The sequence below is a fragment of the Camelus ferus genome, chromosome X (genome assembly GCF_009834535.1).
Source record: "Camelus ferus isolate YT-003-E chromosome X, BCGSAC_Cfer_1.0, whole genome shotgun sequence".
In the NCBI taxonomy this organism is placed as follows: domain Eukaryota; kingdom Metazoa; phylum Chordata; class Mammalia; order Artiodactyla; family Camelidae; genus Camelus; species Camelus ferus.
The window spans coordinates 16,996,830-17,012,539 of record NC_045732.1 but is presented as its reverse complement, the minus strand read 5'-3'; positions in this window follow the sequence as shown (position 1 = coordinate 17,012,539).

Sequence of the window (15,710 nt, the reverse complement as noted above, 5' to 3'; positions counted from 1 at the left end):
GCCTATTCCTAGAATGGATGTGTTCAACAAGATGGAGAGGGCCCGGACACACTCCAGGTAGAGCGGCCAGCGGGAGGCAGAGAATTTGGTTGCATCTGGGAAACAGAATGTAGAGCCATCTGCCATTCCCCCAGGGTTCTCAGACCTGGCTCCATGTTAGAATCAGTTGGATCCACTCCAGCCAGTCCCATCAGGCTCGCCGGCCGTGGGGGCCCAGGCACCGCTATTTCATTGAAAGCTCTGCAGGTAATCCTACCGGACAGCCAGGGTTGAGCACATTAGTCTGGATCAGTTGGTCTCAAACACGGTGTAGGGACCTACTGACATTCAGTTTGAGGTATGACGTTATCCACTAGATGGCCAACGTTAGCATGTGAAAGAATCACTTGGGGAGCTCGTGAAAACATGGATTCCCAGGCTCTACTGTCAGATTGTGGTTTCATGGCCTGGGGTGAGGCCCAGGAACTTGCCTTTGTATCCAGCTCCCAGGTGGTGCTGACGCTGCTGGTCCATGGTCTCCACATGGCGTGGCACTGACGGCAGCAATGTGATACAACGATAAAGGAACAAGAAAGGGAAGTGTGCAAATGGGTTGTTTTCTTCAAGTATATATAACGAAAGTAGATGAAGCTGAATGGAAGCCAGTGTGATGGCTTCAGGGCAGCCATGCCAGAATGTGCCAGTATCCCAGAGCTTTTCATCCTCCGTGGCAGGTACATCACGATGGGGAGAAGGTTGTGAAGCCCTGGACGAGAGCAATGGGTTCATGAAGGGGAGTAATGACCCGGAAGTGTGGGAATGGGCCAGCCTGTGAAGGGTCTTCCACGCTAAACTATGGACTCTGTAAGCAACTGTAAGGTCTTTCCAAAGGCCTGGAGTGCACAAAGCCATTTCTCAAGAAGTTTGCAGTGTCTGTTAGAAGGCAGTTACAGTACTGAGAATTAATGGGGCTTGACTAGAGCAGTGACAGTGGAACCGGAGAGAGAAGATGGATGTGAGAGATGGGGCAGAAATGGCAACTCCATCCTTCCAAGTGCTCAATGACTCTTCTCTTTTACTCCTCCAACCAATCCATTAGAAATCCTGTCGTCTCTACCTACTTCTCACGTTCCCACTGCCACCTCCATGTCCAAAGCGCCAGCATCTCTCACCTGGATTCATTCAATGGCTTGCTAACCACCTTGACCCTCCTACAGTCTGTTCTTAACACAGCTCTTACTGAGATGCCTCTAAAACAGAAGCCAGATCACACACTTCCCTGCTCCCATCTAATTTACAGTAACAGTTCAAGTCCTCACAGTGTGCTTGAAGGCATGGCAGGATCTGGTCCCCTGTCAGCTTTCTGACACTGGTTCAGTTTACTTGCTCACTCTTTTTGCCCCAGCCCCAGTGATCTCCTCTTTCCAGGACCTTGCTACTCCAATTGTGGTCGCTGGACCAGCAGCGGCCACAGCATCTGGGAGCTCATTGGAAATGGAGTGTCTCAGGTCCCATTCAGACCTGCTGGTCCCATGCAGACCAGAATCTACATTTTAACAAGACCCCCTGGGCAGCCTCAACACATCAGTGTGGGAGGCAGTGATCCAGAACAGCCTGGCGCGCCGCTCCCCCCAGGCTTTTACATTTGTCATTTCTCTGCCCAGACGGCTTATCCTCTAAGTGTTCACATAAATCACTCCCTCCGCCCTTATTTATACATCACCTTTTCAGTGTCCTATTTAAAATTGCAACCCATCTAACCAAGGAGGTGAAAGAATTATACACAGAAAACTAGAAACCATTGATGAAGGAAATTAAAGAAGACTTTAAAAAATGGAAAGATATCCCATGCTCCTGGATTGGAAGAATCAATATTGTTAAAATGGTCACACTGCCCAAGGCAATCTACAGATTTAAAGCAATCCCTATCAAATTACCCAGGACATAGTTCACAGAACTCGAACAAATCATAATAAAGTTTATATGGAACCACAAAAGACCTAGAATTGCCAAAGCATTACTGAAGAAAAAGAAAGAGGCTGGAGGAATAACTCTTCCAGACTTCAGACAATACTATAGAGCTACAGTCATCAAGACAGCATGGTATTGGTACAAAAACAGACATATAGACCAATGGAACAGAATGGAGAGCCCAGAAATGAACCCACAAATTTTTGGTCAACTCATCTTCAACAAAGGAGGCAAGAATAAACAATGTAATAAAGACAATCTCTTCAGCAAATGGGGTTGGGAAAACTGTACAGCAGCATGTAAATCAATGACGCTAGAACACTCCCTTACACCATACACAAAAATAAACTCAAGATGAATCAAAGACTTAAATATAAGACAAGATACAATAAACCTAGAAGAAAATATAGGCAAAACATTATCTGACATACATCTCAAAAATATTCTCCTAGGACAGTCTACCCAAGCAATAGAAATAAAAGCAAAAAAAAACCAAAAAACTAATGAAACTTACAAGCTTCTGCACAGCAAAGGAAACTATAAGTAAAACAAAAAGACAACATACGGAATGGGAGAAAATTTTTGCAAATGAAACCGACAAAAACTTGATCTCCAGAATATATAAGCAGCTCATATGACTTAATAAGAAACAACCAAACAACCCAATCCAAAAATGGGCAGAAGACCTAAACAAGCAATTCTCCAAGGAAGACATACAAATGATCAATAGGCACATGAAAAAATGTTCAATATCACTAATTATCAGAGAAATACAAATCAAAACTACCATGAGGTATCACCTCACACCAGTCAGAATGGCCATCATTCAAAAATCCACAAATGACAAATGCTGGAGAGGCTGTGGAGAAAAGGGAACCCTCCTACACTGCTGGTGGGAATTCAGTCTGGTGCAACCACTGTGGAAAACAGTATGGAGATTCCTCAAAAGACTAGGAATAGACTTACCATATGACCCAGGAATCCCGCTCCTGGGCATATATCCAGAAGGAACCCTACTTCAGAAAGACACCTGCACCCCAATGCTCACAGCAGCACTATTTACAATAGCCAAGACATGGAAACAGCCTAAATGTCCATCGACAGGTGACTGGATAAAGAAGAAGTGGTATATTTATACAATGGAATACTACTCAGCCATAAAAACTGACAACATAACGTCATTTGCAGCAACGTGGATGTTCCTGGAGAATGTCATTCTAAGTGAAGTAAGCCAGAAAGAGAAAGAAAAATACCATATGAGAATCTAAAAAAAAAAAAAACATAAATAGAAAACAGAAACAGACTCATAGACATAGAATACAAGCTTGTGGTTGCCAAGGGGGAGAGGGGTGGGGAGGGACACACTGGGAGTTCAAAATTTGTAGATACTGACAGGCATATGCAGAATAGATAAACAAGATTATACTGTATAGCACAGGGAAATATATACAAGATCTTATGGTAGCTCACAGAGAAAAAAATGTGACAATGAATATATGTATGTTCATGTATAACTGAAAAAATTGTGCTCTACACTGGAATTTGACACAACATTGTAAAATGATTATAACTCAGTAAAAAATGTTAAAAAAATAAATAAAATTGCAACCAGGAGGGCACCCCTTAACTCCTCTGTTGCGTTTATTTCCCCCATAGCACTTATCATCACCTGACAATGGCCTCTGGGGAGTGGAATCAGCTGTGGAACGATGGGGTCTGGGACTACGACTTTTTGGAGTAAATCTTGCAGGGTTATTTGACTTTGAAATTATGTGCATATATACCTTTCATCTGTTGAGATTAAAACCTGTCAGAGAGTCTGGTTCCACAGGTAAGGAGCTTGGGCATCACCGCTCCACCCCAAGAACAAGTAACAGCTGAACAGGCAGAAAAAGCAATGAACTCTTCTTGGATCTGTAAGAAGGGGAGGATGCCGAGCAAGTCCTTGCCCCCGAGATTGGAGAGACAAGCGAACAGGAGGATCACAGCTGATACTCGGGAGCGGAAACCTCGTGGGAACCAGCGATGGGGCAGGAAAACGTGAACTGTAAGTGATGAATTGCTGGAGGGTCAGAGTGGACAACTCTGAGGGTTAAAAAGTCCAGGAGGTCCAAGTCAAAGAGGGGTCCCACAGTATAGTGTGCTAGTTATCTCCAGGAGCTTGACCAGGTTCTCTCAGTACATAGTGGAGAAAGGTCCCCTCGGGTCTGCAGCAGGGGAAGAGGAAAAGGAACCATTCTGAAATAAGCCGGAGCACTTTGTTTTTCTTTACAAGACCTGCCCTCCAGGAAACTAGTTAACCAGAGCCTAACCTGCTAGGGTATTATCAGAGCCTAACTGACCCGGGGCTGTATCCACCTCCAGCCATCCTGTCCCACCAAAGAGAGGAGAAAAAACTGAGGAGCATTTGTGAAGTCCACAGTCCAGAGGCAGAGGCTCACGGAAAGTCAGACACCTATCTCAGGACTGTAGAGGGCTCCTCCTCCCCCCACTCCTCCCCACCACATTGCTGAAGGCCGATTTGTAGCCTTTCCTTTTACCTGGCACGTCATGTCTGGCTATCAAGAAAAAACGACAAGGCATACCAAAAGGCAAAAAACACAGTTTGAAGAGACAAAGCAACCATCAGAAACAGACACGGCACACATGTTGGAATGATCAGCCCAGGAATTTAAAACAATTCTGATTAATATGCTAAGGGCTCTAGCATATGATGAAATAATACAGCATGTAAGAACAAATGGACAATGTAAGCAGAGCGATGGTAATCCTAAAAAGAACCAAAAAGAAATGCTAGAGATCAAAAAACACAGTAGCAGAAATGAAAAATGCCTTTGATGGGCTTTTTTGAAGACTGGACACAGCTGAGGAAAAACATCTCTGTAAAGGATAGATCAACAGATTCCTCCAACACCAAAAAAGCGAAGAGAGCAAAGACTGAAAAAGGCGAGAACAGAGTATCCAAGGACTGTGGGACATCTGAAGAAAGTGTAACACACACATCATTGGGAATACCAGGAGGAGGAGAAAGAGGAAGGAACAGACGAAATATTTGAAAAAATAATGACTGAGAATTTCCCCAAATGAATGTCAGACATAAACCACAGATCCAGGCAGCTCAGAGAACACCCAGCCAGATAACCCCGAAAAACTACAACTTGGCCTATCATCTTCACATTACAGAAAATCAAAAATAAAGAAAAAATCCTGAAAGAAGCGAGAGGAAAAAACACCCTACCTAAAGAGGAACAAAGATAAGAATTACATCCAAATTCTTCTCAGACACCATGCAAGTAAGAAGAGAGTGAAGTGAAAATATTTAGTGTTGAGAGAAAAAAACCCATCAACTTAGATTTCTGTACCCGGAGAAATAAAGAATTTCTCAGGCAAACAAACATTGAGTGAATTTGTTCCCAGTAGACCTGCCTTGCAAGAAATGTTACCAGAAGTTTTTTTAGAGAGAAGGAAAATAATACACGCCCGAAACTCAGAGCTACGTAAAGAAGGGAAGAAAAAAGGAATAAATGAAGGTAAAATTAAAACATTTCTTTTTCTTCATTTTTTTTTTTCCATTTCGAAGTCAGGTGATTTCGATGCAGTTTCATTGTGTAAGGTAGCATGGCTGTGCGAGGTGGTTCATTACCACCCTGAGGACAACACTAGCAGCTTTTATCTTAGGTATTTTTGTTACATCCAAACATGACTCTTTGGCTGGGTTTTAAAAAAATATTTTCTTTCCATATCTTGGTAAGATTCCTTTTCTCTGAAACATTTTTTAAACCTTCAGGTAGTTTGGAAACATTTGCCTATGGGCTTATTCCTCTGGGCACAACCTTTCAGAGCATTTCTCCCACCTGAACTGAAAATCTCTGTTCTCCCGGCTGGTGGTGGGGCATCTTGACGGAGCTGATGATGGAAAAAAGAGGTGTAAGCAAGCTTTGTAAACTATTTCTCTTAATTCGGAGGCTCTGATCCACCGCAGCTTCTACAAAAGCAGACCCGCAAGTGCTTGGCCAAAAAAGCAGGATTCTAACTAGTGCCAAAATACATGTGAAATTAACTAGAATCTCTGTAGGAAAGAGCATTAGGTTATGCTTCCTGTTCCCACTCTTGCTCTCAGATACCTGTGTATTTAAGTCCATGGGGACTTAGAAAGCTGGTCTGTCCCAGGCAAGAATTCAGAATGTCTGAGGACACTCACTTTGCAAAGTTACAGGGAAGTTTCTTTGGGAAATGCTGGGCATGCACCAAAATGGATGGTGATGAGCGGTACGGTTGGTGTGCTCACAAGTAACATGTAAGACATTTAGGGCAAAGAGGATGAGGACTGATCGTAGGCTAAAACCCAGTTCTGAATTGTGATCAGTTGAAAACTTCAGTTCATTATAAAGCAGGAGACAAAACTCGTCGTTTAACAGTATATCTTATTGACCTAGCCAGCTACCTCTTTTGGAAGCTAAATTCCAACATGCTTGGGTTTTCTTTAACTTTTCTTTTTATGTTTAATTTTACTTAAAGTTTTTTTTTATTTTAATTGAGATTTAACTGACATATAACATTGGGTTTTCTTTTTAGCTTTTTTGTTATTGTTAATGGAGGTACTGGGGTTTGAACCCAGGACCTCGAGTATGCTAAGTACTGACATATAGCATTGTATTAGTTTTGGGCATACAACATAATTTGATGTATGTATATATTGCAGAGTGATCACCACAATAAGTAGTTAACATCCATCACCTCACATAGTTGCATTTTTTTCCCTGTGATGAAACCTTTTAAGATCTACTCTCCTAGCAACTTTCAAATATACACTACAGTATTATTAACTGTAGTCACCATGCTGTACATTACATCCCCAGGACTTACGTATCTTATAACTGGAAGTTTGTCCTGTTTGATCCTCTTCACCCATTTTGCCCAATCCCCGTTCCCTGCCTCTGGTGAATACCAATCAGTTCTCTGTATCTACGAGTTCATGGGGATTTTTTAGATTCCACATATAAGTGAGATCATACGATATTTGTCTTTGTCTGACTCATTTCACTTAGCATGATGTCCTCAAGGTCCATCCATGTTGTCACAAATGGCAGGGTTTCCTTCTTTTTATGGCTGAATAATATTCCATTGTATATACAACATTATCCATTCATCTGTTGACAGACACATAGATTGTTTTCATGTTTCAACTATCATTAATAATGCTGCAATGAACATTAGTATGCAGATCTCTCTTCAAGATAGTGATTTCATTTCCTTTGGATATATCCCCAAAAGTGGGATTGCTAGATTATATGCTAGTTCTGTAATTTTTTGATGAAACTCCATACTGTTTTCCGTAGTGGCTGTGTCAATTAATATTCCCACCAGCAGTGCACAAAGGTTCCTTTTCTCCACATTCTCGCCAACATTTATTTCTTGTCTTTGTGATAATACCCATTCTAAAAGATGTGAGGTGATATCTCAGTGTGGTTTTGATTTGTGTTTCCCTGATGATTAGTGATGTTGAGCACTTCTTCATATATCTATTGGCCACTTCTGTGTCTTCTTTGGAGAAATGTCTATTCAGATCCTCTGCCCATTTTTTAATTGGATTATTTGTTTTCTTTGGAGTTGTATGAGTTCTTTATATATTTTGGATATTAATCCCTTTTCAGATGTTATGATTTGCAAATATTTTCTCCCGTTCAGTAGGTGGCTTTTGTATTTTGTTGATAGTTTCCTCTGCTTCCTATACAGAAGCATTTTAGTTTGATGTATTCTCACTTGTTGATTTTTACTTTTGTTGCTTTCTGGTGTCAAATCCAAAAAATCATTGCCAAGACCTGTGTTAAAAAGCTTACTTGCTATGTTTTCATCTACAAGTTTTATAGTTTCAGGTCTTACATCCAAGTCTTTAATACATTTTCAGTTGGTTTTTGTGTATAGTGTAAGATTATTTTAACTTTTACTTTTTACTTTTAATTTTTCTTGTTCTTAATTGATCTAACAGATAACAGTTTGTTCAAAATAATAGCAACAGTGTATTTGATTATGTGTACATGTGTATGTATCGTGTGTGTGTGTGTGTGTGTGTGTGTATGTGCTTATATATGAGTGAAAGGAATGGCAGCAATGATACAAGGGATGAGAGGGAGGAGTTAGGATTATTTTGTTATTATAAGATACTCGCGCTACCTGTAAAGTGGTACAGTGTTATTTTAAAGAGGATTTGGAGTAGTTGTAAATGTATGCTATAAACTCTAGGGCAACCGTGTAAACAAAGTAAAAAACAAAAAAAGTACAGCTGATATGATAAAGGAGAGAAAATGGAATCATATAAAATGTGTAATTAAAACCACAAAGTCAGAAAAAGAGTGGAAAATGAAAATAGGAACAAAGAACTCTAAAGGGAAAAAAAGGAGGGCACAAATGACTAATATCAGAAATGAAGGAAGGCACATCGTTGCAGATCCTATGGAAATTAAAAGGATAGTCAAGGGAACACTATGACCAACACTCTGCCCACAAACATGATAGCCTAGATAAAACGGACCAGGTCCTTGAAAGGCACAATCTTGCAAAACTCTCACAAGAAGAAATAAGTGCCCTGAATAGGCCTATGTCTACTAAAGAAATTGAATCAATAATAACCTTCCAAAACAGAAAACACCAGGCCCAGATGGGTTCACTGGTGAATCCTATCAAACATTTAAGGAAGAAATTATACCAAGTCTTTACAGTCCCTTTCAGAGGATAGAAACACAAGGGATGCTCCCTAACTCATCCTGTGAGGCCAGCATTATCTAGTACCCAAACCAGACAGAGACTCTACAAGCTACAGACCAACATCTCTCATGAACGTAGATGCAAAAATTTTCAACCCAGAAGATACACAGATGGCAAATAAGCATATGAAAAGATGCTTCACATCATGTCATCAGAGAAATGCAAATTAAAACAGTACTGAGATACCACTTCACATCTATTAGAGAATGGCCAAAGCCTCGAACACTGACACCGCCACACGCTGATGAGGAGGTGGAGCAACAGGAACTCTCATTCATTGCTGGTGGGAGTGCAAAATGGTACGGCCACTTTGAAACACAGTTTGGTGGTTTCTTACAAAACTAAATGTAGTCTTACCACCCAGTCTAGCAATCATGCTCCTTGGTATTTACCAAAGGAGTTAAAAATGTATGTCCACACAAAAACCTGCATGTGGATGTCTATATCAGCTTTATTTATAATTGCCAAAATGTGGAAGCAACCAAGATGTCCTTAGGTAGGTGAATGGATAAACTTGGTACATCCAGACAATGGAATATCATTCTGTGCTAAAAAGAAATGAACTATCAAAGCCATAAAAAGATGTGGGGGAAAAAAAGACATGGAGGTACCTCAGATGCAGATTACTAAGTAAAAGAAGGCAATCTGAGAAAGTACAAACTGTGTGACTCCAACTGTATGACATTTTGGAAAAGCCAGAACTATGGAGACAATAGAAAGATCTGTTTGCTGGTGGGAGTAGTGGGGACAATGACTAGACAGAGCACAGAGGACTTTTAATGCAGTGAAAATACTCTGTGATATTATAGTGATGACCGTATGTCATTATGCATTTGTCCAAACCCATGGAATGTACAGTACCAAGAGTGAACCCTAAGGTTCTAGTGTGGGATGTGAATAATGGGGGAGGCTGGGCATGTGTGGAAGCAAGGGTTATATGGGACATCTCTGTACGTCCCTCTCAATCTTATTGTGAACCAAAAACTGCTCAAAAAAAAAAAAAAAAACTAAGTCTTTCAAAAACTATCAGAGAATGGACCCCAAACTAAGGACCCCTAGGTCCACCACTGTGCCGCTGCTCTGGCTATAATGAGCTCAGGCCTTGAGTACCACAGCAACAAGGAAGGAGAAACAGCCTGGAGGCTCAGGGCACATCAGTCTTCATGCCTACAAGCCTGTGAGATAAAGAGCTTAGCCAGGTGTAGGAGTGTAGGAAGTCCACATCCTCTGAGCTGTAGACACGGAAGAAAGGAACGCACACAGCTGGTTAGACCTCTGAAGGAGCGTGTGCCTACTATCAGTGCTGGCACAGATGGTGGCGGTCCTCATTCCAGACAGCACAGGACTACACTTGAGGGCACCCAAGCCATGTGACTTGCTTTGACAATGCAGTGCAAGCAGAAGCTCTTAAGAACCCGTTCACATGTTTCCTTTCTGCTGGGCCCCGGCAGTGTGAGCGTTTGAATGACGAGAGGTCCTAGGTGGTGAGCCCCGTCAGTCTGCACGAGTGGGGATGTGGAGGTCAGCCTCCAGCTGCCCACGTGGTAGTGTAGTCCCACAAGGGACGTGTAGTGTGAGCAAGAAATAAACCTTTGCTGTTTAAAGCCGCTGACTTTTTCGAGTCATTCTCACAGCACAGTCGCACTTCTCCTGGCTGGTGCAGGAACGGACTGCCGAAGTGGGAGATGCAGTTTTGGAAAGACTCATGAGGGATGAGGCTTAGTAGACAGTCCCGGCAGTACCACCTCCTGTGCCCTGGAATCAACTCAAGTTCATAGGATGCAAGCTCTTGCTGAAGGGCTGCAAGTAGCCCACAGATAATGCTTTGTTTAGCCAGGATAGTATTTGTTTAAAGGTTTAAATCTGGGAGATGGGATGTGTGTGTGACTTATTTTCCTTTTAGCTGTAGTCCCAGTACTCCCTATTACTTACTTGACTCAGGTACTTGCCTATGTAGCCCTGAAGGCATTTGGGTTTGCAGCCCCTGGCAGTCCAGGCATCGAACCCGTTGAGAGACAGTAGGAGAGGCCTGACCATGTTCGCCTAAGAGACATGAAAACAGAGGCCCTGAGAGGTCAAGAGGCTTCAACAGTGATGTAGCAAGTCAGCAGCAGAGCTAGAGCCCGCACCCGGGGCCCCGATGCCTCTGTGCAGGGCAGGCCGTGGATGCCCGACCCCGGAGACAGCCGCCTTCTGCTGCTGCAGTCGTCCCAGGAGGTTAATGCACTGATTGCATGCTCTATTGTCTCATCAGCCCACACACTGCCTTGAGTTTATCACCAAGCAAATTCCCATTTGTCTTCAACAGGAAAATCACGCCATCCCAAAATGCCTTGAACCAAACTCTGCAGTCTCAACAAACAGCTTGCCTTCTAAATCCATAAGCTAAACACAAAGCTCTTTGCATTCTTTCAGCCAAGCCATTGCAGCTCTTTTTAAGACTGAACTTTGTCATGATAAAGACAGTCAAGCAGAGGAAATTAAAGAAATGACTACAACGAAATATCTCCAGGATACACTGTTGAGTACAAAAAGCAAAATGCAAAAGAAGATGTTGGAATGATGCCACTTGTATAAATGGGGGGGAAAAAAGGAACTATATATATTTACATTATTATATGTATTTCTATTTATATGTGCAGAAATGTCCTTAAGGATCTGTGCAAGATAGTACAGTTGTATCTGGAGAGCAGACGGGGGTCAGGAGTGAGACGGGGCAGGTAGTCTCCCTGCCCCAAGCACTCAGGCCTTGCCAACCCCACCCACCACCGGCTGTGACTTGGTTAGAAGGCTCCCTCTGGCTACACAGCCTTCTCAGCCCATTCTCTGGGTAGGTGGATGTGCTCAAGAATTAACACCCCTCAATCAACCCTCAATCAATGAGCGATGGAAATTGATGGAAAAATACACCGACTCCTTTACCTTTTGGGCGGGATGATGCTGAGACCATGACTGCGTGCTCTACACGGGCTTCCGGAGCTCCTTGCATCCCTCAGTCCCGGGTGCCCACGGTGTGGACGTGCTCTCTTCTGGCTGCCTTTCTTTCCTGTCTCACTCTCCCACTCCCTTACCCTTCCAGCTCAATGCCAAACCCCGTCTCAGGGCTGGTTTCCAAAGGAACAGTGCCATCTGATAGAACCTCCTTCAGCAATGGAAATGTTCAGTGTTGGCACTGTCCAGTACAGCAGCCACTAGCCACGTGTGGCATTTCACGTTAAATTACTTAAAATTGAAAATGCAGTTCCTCGGTCACACGAGCCACATTTCAGATGCTCTCCAGCCCCATGGATAGCACAGAATGGAATACTTCCATCATCACACGAAGCTCTATTGGGCAGTAGTGGTTTGCAGTCGACATTGGAGGAAATGAGTATACATTTGTACCATATGCATCGAGAAGCAAGCAGATGTTTTTGAAGGGGGAGAGGATATGATCTTCCATCTGTGAGGCCCTCTGACATCTATGTGTGGGGTCTTTTTGTGAAGCCTGATTCTGACTCAGGTGTTCTCCTGTCTACTGCCTAAACCTGAACCCTTTCCCTTCTCACCTGAGGGAAAGGCCGCTGCTAGCCCACATGGCATCTTTATGCAAATAAGGCCGAAGGGCCCCTCCCTTCCAGTGGTTGCAGGCCCATGCCAATGCACCATGGGCCCCAGCAGTGCCACCAGACAGGACAATGAACAGGGCAATGAAGCGGTTCTTCATCGCTCTTCTTTCTGGATTTCAATCCTTCCATTGGTAGTGGCAGAATTTGTGTGCCTAAGTTGGCAGGAGGGTCAAAGGATAAAGTAAATACCAAGAACAACAATTCCTAAAAAGAAACATTAATAATACTACAAGTGAAAAATAAGGTCTTACCATATTAGTATTAATTTTCAAATAGCTCAGATGTTCATTCTACTAAAGAAATTAACGGTTGTCCCAACTGTGTTTTATACATGAGTGGCCAATGGCCTGGTTATGTGACTGTGCCCATTGAGTGACACAGCTGTGGGTCTCTCTAGTGTGTATAACTGTGACGGTACTGTTTATGAGGATGGTGAAACTCATGGCCACATCCAGTATCTGAGTATTACACAATTCTATCTGTATGAAATGTTCAGAAGAGGCAAATCCATACAAAAAAGCAGACCGGTGTTTGCCAGGTGCTGAGGAAATTGAGGGGCAGAGAATGTTAATGAGTAGGGGGTTTCTCTTGGGGGGGTGATGAAAATGTTCAAAAATTGATTGTGGTGATGGTTGCATAACTCTGTGAATATACTAAAAGCCATTAAGTTGTACATTTTAGATCGCCGAATCATATGATATGTGAATTCTATCTCAGTAAAGCTGTTATAAAAAAGTTAAAAAAAATTCAAAGGTCTTATCTGCAGTGAGAAGGAATTTTACACTAAATCTCTATAGCTCCAATCTTTGAACATCTCAATGCTTTTTCTAAGTTTCTACCGAATACAGTCATAGCCTCCCGATCTTGTGCTAAGAGCTTTGCTCGTAGTAGGAAATCTTGAACTCTCTAGAGGCTCTTACTCAGTGTAACGGTTTGCACAAATCCAAGGGGTTCTCTAACCCAGTTTGACCATTTTTCTGTTGGGCATCGTAGGACTGGAGACAGCCCCTCTGATCCTGAACACTTTTCAACTCTAACATTTTCTTTCCATGTGCTTCCTGTGCAACAGATATGCCTTATTAATCCTGTGGTGACTCTGATAATATTCTACTTATCTTGTCTGAAGCCGGTGCACCTCATCTTCCCGACCTAGATATTCCCCTTTGGGAAGACCAGAAACTTCGGGGGACCAAAAAATGTCGTCTCTCTTGACTTGTGAATGGAAAGGTTAGTATTCAGATCCACTGACTGATTTTACAGCTCCCTTTCCCGCCCCGGGAAGAGAGGTCCTTTATCCTTTCAGTCTCTCTTGCTTGGGTGCTTACTGACTGTCAGGTGCTGGGGAAACAAAGCAAGTTTCTGCCCTCAAGGAGCTGCAGTCTACCTGGGGACACAGATGAGTATGATGAGAAAATACTCTCCCCTGTAACCCTACCCTGACTAGTCATTCATTAACTCAGGGACGGGATGAAAACCAAAAAGAGAAAATGAAGTCACCCTTGGGCTTTTGAGTTCCAAAAGCCTCACCCTCAGAAGGGATAAATGGACCTAGTATGTGCAAATACCATAGATATTGGAGAATATGAGATAAATTCAAATAATGCTTTGTCATCCTCTCTTAGCCTCTCCTCCTACCAGATAATTCCTGGGAAGGAGGCAGTTGTCAGAGGGGCAGTTGTCGGTGCATAAATGCATTTTAGGTTTTACGCTCCCTCCCTGAGAAGAGCCTGGAGCAAGGAGAGGAAGGAAAGAAGCTGTGGCAGACACCGTTGGTTGCTACTGTCCAGATACCAGGCGACATTGTGCTGAGCTCCAGGGAGCGAATCATGATTGGTCTAAACCAGCCGAGGTCATCCTGCTCTTTGCCAGTTGGTGGTTTAGGGAGTGCCATGTGACCCAGTTCTGCCCAATGAGCTGTTAAGAAGAAGAGTTCTGGAGAGGTTTTTCCTCCTTGAGAGAAAGCGAAAGACCACGCCTTCCTGCTTTGGATGCAGTCGGGGGAGAATGCGATACTTTGTGCCCAGCAAATATTTTATGACTAAGAGAGGGAAGCCAAGGAAATGGCAGAGAATTAGCCTGTCTCCTTCCAACCTTCTCATCATATGAGGTGATTCAATCCATACTTTTAGCCATTTGACACGCAGCCAAGAGCCTTCTAATTAATACAGACCCCACACAGGGATCCTAGAGGAGGCTTGTGTCTCACCTCCAGGGTAGGACCCCATGGCGAGAATGAGACCCCAGAGAAAATATGGCCCCCTTGTCACTGGCAGAGAGGTCCTAGGCTGCTGGGCGTGGGCACCACAGGATGTCCCCCGTGTGTCTGAGGGTGGCAGAAGTGGACAGTGTCTTAGGGACCTCCACAGACATTCCCATAGACAGTCCCTTTAAAAAAAAACTATTAAAAAATCACCACATTGAACAAATTAGTTTACATTTCAGCAGAGCCCAGTGAATACTTTGCTGTTGGTTGGCACTGGTTCTAAGGACCAGCTTTTGGGAACAACACATGGAAGACACATCCTATTGATCGATTTCCAGCTCATTGTGGCAGAGACTGCCAGTTGTCCCCCAATATCCAATGTCCTTTCTTCCATAGTAATAGAAACCCTGATTTTTAACTGGACACATGGAAAGACTACATTTCCCAGCCGCCCTTACAGTTAGGTGTGGCCATTTGACTGTGTCCTGACTAGTGAGGGTCCCATGCGTGTTGCCAGGTACCTTCGTTAAAAGACAGCTGTCACAAGCCATTGTGCAGTTTCCTTCTTCATCCCTTCACTCTCCTGATGCCCAGAATTCTGATGTGCTGGCTGGTATCCTGACCTTCATCTTAGACCATAGGTGGAAGGTCACACCCTGGGGACTGGGGAACAGTGGGATGAAAGGAGTCTGGGTCCTTGAAGACTTCGTGAAGCACAACAGCCACACCAGCTCTGGACCACCCTGTCCTGACTTTTACATGAGAGAAGTCAATTTCTATCTTCTTGAGCTGTTATGATTTAGTCTTTGCTGCCTACAGCTGCACCTAATCCTTTCTGATACATACACCGCATCCCCTTTCAGCCCCAGCTATACTGTGAGAAAGCCCCATGTCAGGACAGTCAGGATCTGGGCTATTCAGGATGGAGGCAGCCATGGTAACTTCCTCCCATCATCAGGTCACATCCTCTGCCCACCTTAATCACGTTTATAATAACTTGCTTTGTCTGACTTTTCTGTTTGCCTACACATAGTTATTTTTCTTTCTGTTTTCTGTTAGGGCCATTTCACGAGATGCTTCAAGCTTTTTTTTTTTTTAAGTACAGTAGAAATAGAAATAGTTATCAAATAGAAGCAACACAAGTAGCAGAGAATCTCTATAACCATACACGAAGTGAAAAGCAA